Below are 7203 nucleotides of genomic sequence, written 5' to 3'. Positions count from 1 at the left end.
GAACAAGTACACAAAGGCCGTTCAAAATGATCGGCCGTTAAAAAAGAGACCGCATTCACCACCGCGTCAAGATCGGCCAGCGTCCCCAAGGAGGGAATCCAGCAGGCGCAGAGGTGATGTTGTCACGTTATATACTCCTCAGAAGATGTATGCTACCATGTCGTGGATGCCACCGGCTTCAAATGCAACAAATCCGGCATGGGAGCATGGGGGGATATGGATGCAGTGTTTCCCGATGCCTTATCCTCCACATTATCAAGGGGAAAGCTCTAGGATGCCGGTGCATGACCGATTGGGACCACGTCAATCCGCTCCAGTGCAGCAGGTTACACCGGTCAGACCGGTACACACCTACCGGCCAGACCGGTCTCATCAGAGGCCGGGTCAAGCTCCTATTCCAAGGTTTGAGTATCGCGTCAAAGAAAAGAGGGGGGAGCAGAAGACCGTGGTTGATTCAGAAAAGCCCAAAGCCGATGTTGTTCAAATCGGTGAAATCGAAGTGCCCATAAGAGATACGGGCAAGAGACCGATGGATGTAGATACATCGGTCGATGTTCCTTCACAAAAGCCGGTCATGGCTAATGATCATGAGGCCGGTGGCAGCAAAAGCGCGGCAGACAAGTACCATCAACCTAGGTGGTGCCCTTCAGGTTTAACTCATACTCAAAAAAGGAAATTGCAGCGCCTTCGCAACAAAGAAAAGAAGGAACAGGAGGAGGAGAAGATGAGGGATGAGGAATTCAACAGATACAGGCCTATGTTCCCTCAAAGCAAGGTGTGGAAAGCTAAGACAGCTGACCAGCCAGACAGACCGGTCGGACCGCCACAGCCGACCGGTCAGACCGGTCAGGAGGACCGGTCAGACCGCTCTGACCAACCGGTCAGACCGGTCGAACCCAGTGCAGAGGCAACAGCCGAATCGGTGCCGCCCGTTTCGGTTCCTTCTGTTGATGAAGCCCCAGCAGTTCCTCCGATAGCTGAAGATGAGGAATTGGTAGACTACGAAGCGTCTCCAGAGCGCACCAATATGGAGGTCAATGTGGTGCACTTATCTTCGGATTACTTCGTGGTTCCGGAAGAGGATTTGGCTCATCTTCAGTTCGGGCCTCGTGAAGCTGTGTTCCAGAAGCCGAACGAGAAGGACAATCACCTCAAGGCTCTTTACATGAGGGGACACATCAATGGGAAGCCGGTGACTCGCATGCTAGTAGATGGTGGGGCCATTGTGAATCTTATGCCCTACTCGCTGTACAAGAAGCTCGGTGGCCAAGACGAAGACTTGATCAAGACGAACATGACCGTCAGTGGTGTAGGAGGGAGCGAGACCCTTAGCGCCAAAGGAGTTGCTTCCATGGAGCTCACCATTGGAGTAAGACGCTTGCTACAGCTTTCTTCGTCGCAGAAGTGCAAGGTAACTACAATTTGATTCTTGGGAGGGATTGGATTCATGCAAATCAGTGTGTTCCTTCTACCTTGCATCAGTTTCTTGTTCAGTGGATCGGCGATGAGGTTGAGATTATCCATGGGGACACTTGATCCTTTGTTGCTTTAGCCGATTCGGGTTCCATTAGTGCACACGACAACGTCAAGTGTTTGTCGGGCATGGACCTGTCCGATTATGATTTGATCAGTTGCACTAAGGATGGTTTTGTTTCTGCTATGCTAAAGCCGATGGATAATCGGCTAAATCATTTAATGTAAATCAGATGAGTACAACAGACACTCCAGAGGAGACCGGTCAGACCGCCAGTGCCGACCGGTCAGACCGCTCCTGTCCCGTTCGGCACACAGGGCCGATCGGTCAGACCGGACACCCCGACCGGTCCAATGCAGAATGGCTGCAGCAGAGACTAGATCAATATCGGGCGCGTACGAACGATATGTGTGAAGCCATTGAAGATTCTGGTGATCTAGATAAGTTGGGCCAAGGGTTTACATCGGCTGATCCTTTAGAGAAAGTAGATATTGGTGATAAACTATTCCTAGGCCGACTTTTGTAAACAAAAATTTATCGGCTGAATATAAAGCCGATTTGGTTAATTTATTGAAGGAATATGTTGATTGCTTTGCTTGGGAGTATCATGAAATGCCTGGTTTGAGTCGTGATCTTGTTGAGCATCGTTTACCAATTAAAGCCGGTTTTAGACCTTATAAACAACCGGTTAGGCGTTTCAATCCCATTATTTATGACCGAATTAAAACTGAAATTAACCGTTTGCTTGATGCTGGATTTATTCGGTCTTGTCGTTATGCTGATTGGATCTCTAATATTGTGCCCGTTGAGAAAAAAGATTCGGGGAAAATTAGAGTATGCATTGATTTTAGAGATCTTAATAAAGCTATTCCCAAGGATGAATATCCTATGCTTATAGCCGATATGTTGATCAACGAAGCTTCCGGACATCATGTTATTAGTTTTCTTGATGGTAACGCCGGTTACAATCAAATATTTATGGCCGAAGAAGATATATCTAAAATGACCTTTAGATGTCCAGGATTTGTCGGTTTGTTTGAGTGGGTGGTTATGATTTTTGGTTTGAAAAATGCGGGTGCTACTTATCAAAGAGCTATGAATTTAATCTTCCATGATTTGATTGGTGTTATCTTGGAAGTATATATTGATGATATTGTCATTAAATCGGCCGGTTTAGATAATCATTTAGTCGATTTAAGAATTGCTCTTGAGAGGATGCGCCGGTATGGTTTAAAGATGAATCCACTCAAATGTGCTTTTGGTGTATCGGCTGGAAAGTTTCTTGACTTCATTATTCATGAGAAGGGAATAGAGATTGATCCTAAGAGAGTTGAAGCCATGAAGAAGGTTGAAGCCCCTACATGCAAGAAAGATTTACAGAAGTTCTTGGGCAAGGTAAATTTCTTGAGAAGATTTATATCTAACTTGTCCGGGAAGATCGATGCTTTTACTCCTATTCTTCGGTTAAAAGATGAAACCGAATTTACTTGGGGGGCAAAACAGCAAGAAACATTTGAGAAGATCAAGATTTATTTGTCTTCACCACCTGTACTCAAAGCACCTAGGAGAGGAGTACCTTTCAGACTTTATGTGGCTGCTGAAGACAAGGTTATTGGGGCTGTTTTGACTCAAGAGACCGAAGGGAAGGAATATATTATTACATATTTAAGCCGACGACTTATTGATGCGGAGACGAGGTATACATTTATTGAGAAGTTATGTTTGTCTCTTTATTATGCTTGTACCAAATTGTGACATTATCTATTATCTAGTACTTGCATAGTAGTATGTCAAACCGATGTGATCAAACATATGTTACAGAAACCGATTTTGAGTGGGAGAATCGGTAAGTGGGCTTATGCTTTGGTTGAGTATGATTTGGCTTGTGAACCTTTAAAATCTATGAGAGGCCAAATTGTAGCGGATTTTATTGTTGAGCATCGGATTAATGACAAGCATGATTTAGAAATCGGTTATATTACTTGCACACCATGGAAGTTGTACTTTGATGGATCGGTTTGTGATGATGGTCAAGGGATTGGTGCTGTTCTTATTTCTCCGAATGGTGCTGTTTTTGAATTTTCAAACCGATTGGAAGAAGAGTGCACAAATAACCAAGTTGAATATGAGGCTCTTTTATTTGGCTTGGAATTCTTGCAATCCATGGGCGTGAAGCATGTTGAAGTCTTTGGAGATTCTCTTCTGGTGGTGCAGCAAGTATCTAAGGTATGCCAATGCTATAACGGTTCTCTAAATGCATATCTTCATAAATGCCTTGATATTATTTCCTCCTTCGATGAATTTATTATTAAACATATTCCGAGGGAAGAAAATGAAAAGGCAAATACTCTGGCTCAGCAGGCATCTGGTTATAACGTTACGAAAAAATATTTCAACATTCGCAAGCCGATGCAAACGAAAGCCTAGTTTCTGGTTCTGGACACACCGGTCCGACCGGTCGGCGATACCGGTCTGACCGCCCAGACCGGTCTGACCGGTCCAGAGACCGGTCTGACCGGTGATGCAGCTGCTGATTCTGAATCAGCCAGAAAAGTTGATTCAATTGTTTCGGCCGAAGCTCAGGATTGGAGGGTCCCTTTTATATCATATTTGAGAGATCCTGGTTGTGGTGCAGAGAGAAATATTCGGCGTTTGGCTTTCAAGTATATTTTAATTGACGACGAACTTTATCGTCGAACTGCCGAAGATTTGCTCCTCAAATGTTTAGACTCGGTTCAGGCCCGGATTGCTATGGGTGAGGTTCATGAAGGTATTTGTGGTACTCATCAATCGGCTCCTAAGATGAAGTGGTTGCTTAGAAGAGCTGGTTTTTATTGGCCCACTATGCTATCCGATTGTTTCAAGTACTATAAAGGATGTGAAGAATGTCAGCGTTATGGTGATTTGCAATTGGTGCTTGCTGCGTTGATGCATCCTATTATTAAACCATGGCCGTTCCGAAGTTGGGGGTTGGATTTCATTGGACAAATTAATCCTCCATCTTCAAAGGGGCATCGCTTCGTGTTGGTTGCTACGGATTATTTCACTAAATGGACCGAAGCGGTTCCTTTGAAGAATATGACGCATAAAGAGGTAATTGAGTTTATTATTGAGCATATTATTCATAGATTCGGCATTCCACAAACTTTAACAACGGATCAAGGTACTTCATTTATATCAAAAGAGGTGCGTGCCTTTGCCGAATCTTACAAGATTAAATTGCTCAATTCATCTCCATACTATGCTCAGGCCAATGGGCAGGCCGAGTCTAGTAATAAGATTTTGATCAAAATTGTCAAGAAGAAGATAGAAGAAAATCCTAGGAGCTGACATGAAGTGTTATCCGAAGCGTTATGGGCTCATCGTATATCTAGACATGGTGCTACTAAGGTTACTCCTTTTGAGCTTGTGTATGGTCAAGAGGCCGTTTTACCTGTTGAGGTAAATCTGGACGCATATAGATTAGCAAAACAAAATGACCTCTCCGCTGTTGATTATCATGATATAATGATGGATAATATTGATGAGATAACCGATAAGCGTTTGAAGGCTTTGAAGGAAATTGAGAAGGACAAGCTTCGGGTGGCTAGAGCCTACAATAAGAAGGTAAAACTTAAGTCTTTTCAGATTGGAGATTTAGTTTGGAAGACAATTTTGCCTCTTGGGATGAAAAGCAACAAGTTTGGCAAATGGTCGCCAAGTTGGGAGGGTCCCTACAAGATTATCAAGGTTATCTCCGGTAATTCATATATGATGGAGACGTTGCAAGGTGAGCGTCTACCTAGAGCTATCAACGGGAGATACTTGAAGAAATTTTATCCTAGCATATGGCAAAGTGCATGAAGACAAAGACGGCCGGTATTGTATATCGCCCTTAGTTTTGTTTTTAGACTTGTATGCTCTGTGTAAAACATGTACATCAGGATAGTTCTTGCTTTTTGGCTTGTGAAACTCACCATAAAGCAGGGGGGCATATGTTGACAGCCAAATTTGTCATCTGCTGAGGCCGACCGGTCTGACCGGTCGAGCCGGCCAGTCAGACCGGTCGGGTCTGTGCAGTCCGAGTAGAATTAGGTTTTTTGTAAAGAGTCCTCATGTAATCCTACTCGTGAAGGGGTACGTCTTCCCCGGCCTATAAATATAAAGGCTAAGGCCGATTGAGGTTATTCCCAATCGAATCAATACAAAAAATCGCATTACTTTTACCTCTCAAACCCTAGTCTTTTCCAACCCTAGATTGCTTTCTTCCTTCGTCCCGGTGGCGTTTGAAGACGTTCTGAGTGGCCTGCCGACCTCAGAGCAACCCTACGATCACGAGCTCCGACGGGGTCCCTCCCGAGCTCGCTGTTCTAGGTTTCCAGCGAGCCCCTGCCTGCACCGGTCAGACCGGTCGGCGAAACCGGTCAGACCGGTCCGCCCAGGGTTTCGCGGGTGTTGATTGTTTTGACATCGTTCGCGCGTTCTAGCGCATTCGAGTGTGTTGGCGCGATTCTGTGTCAACAGAATGTATTATCAACTGCTACGAATTCGATGTAATAATATTAACAAACCTTTGAAATATTAATATATTCACATGATTTTAGACGAAGTGTGCATGTTTTTTGACTATCTGTTGGTCAAAATTTATGAGATCTGACTCTCTGAAATTTTAATAATTTTACTAAAAACGAGGGAGTAACTAAGAACATAATATAGCATTTACCAAAAAATAAGATAAGAAAAAAAATGAGCGCAATTCTAAGATTAGCACGGCGTACCACGTGACATGCATGGACCAATGGAGCAATAACACTGAAGTTACCATGAGAACTGTAGCTCTAAAATTGGAAGTAATTTTCCACCAAGGGAGGGATCCGAACTTTTTTTTAAGGAATTACAAAACTCCCGGAATGGAGCAGCCCACAACAATTGCCCAGATAGCTAGGCCGATTTCCTTTTTCGTTTTGGAAGACCCAACACCACCTGGCCAGTACCTCTCTAGGAAACTTGGCCCAACTTCATTCAGGCCTAGCTATCGTTGACGCTGTTGAAGTAGAAAGCTATTATTCCCCCTCAAAAAAAAAGGTAGAAAGCTATTATTGCAGTATATATAAAACAGAAAACCGGGAAAAATAGAATATAAATCGCCCACTGTGGGGCTCGGACCCACGACCACAAAGGTTAAGAGCCTTGCGCTCTACCGACTGAGCTAGACGGGTTGTGCATACCAAATAACCCATTAGACATTAATTATTTAGTACGTGTACCATAAAATGCTCTTCCCTCTATTCCATTAAAGCAACAGGTAGATTTCAGTTACAGGCCCCAATTAGATGAAATCAGGATGTACTTTTTGTTTCTTTCTCCAACGAAAGTTACTAAAAAGTTCCAAAAGGAACAACATATATAGCTGGCCCTTGCAACATACCATTGTGGCTGTTTAGCCACCTAAAAGGGTGAAAGTGCGTAGACAAAGATATAATGGTGTTTCATCTTATTTGCACCACACCGAACACGCACGCGACATCATGTTCTTTCCACGCTTTGTCTCGTGGCTCAAGGCCATTCCATCGTACTTTTATTTGACATATCATCACTTCATTCTGGTGTGCATGCTGAAGCTAAATTCAACAAATCTGTAAATTAACGTACTTCACTTGTACCTAATTAAAATTTTCAGGCTTTTCCCTCCTTTTTGTGTAGCTTGGAGACAATAATTTTCCTGGGCAAAAAGGAGTGTAGTACAATCG

The 7203-nt window shown here is 43.7% G+C and overlaps 1 non-coding gene across 1 annotated transcript; it reads right to left on the bottom strand.

The window, feature by feature from the left end:
* Positions 1-6598: 6598 nt before the first annotated feature.
* Positions 6599-6672, bottom strand: TRNAK-CUU. Its single transcript has one exon. It is a non-coding gene; the product is annotated as a tRNA-Lys (tRNA).
* Positions 6673-7203: the final 531 nt, after the last annotated feature.

Source organism: Panicum virgatum, chromosome 3N, assembly GCF_016808335.1.
Source record: "Panicum virgatum strain AP13 chromosome 3N, P.virgatum_v5, whole genome shotgun sequence".
Taxonomy (NCBI): domain Eukaryota; kingdom Viridiplantae; phylum Streptophyta; class Magnoliopsida; order Poales; family Poaceae; genus Panicum; species Panicum virgatum.
The sequence above is the reverse complement of the archived record's forward strand: the minus strand, read 5'-3'. Positions and strand labels throughout refer to the sequence as shown.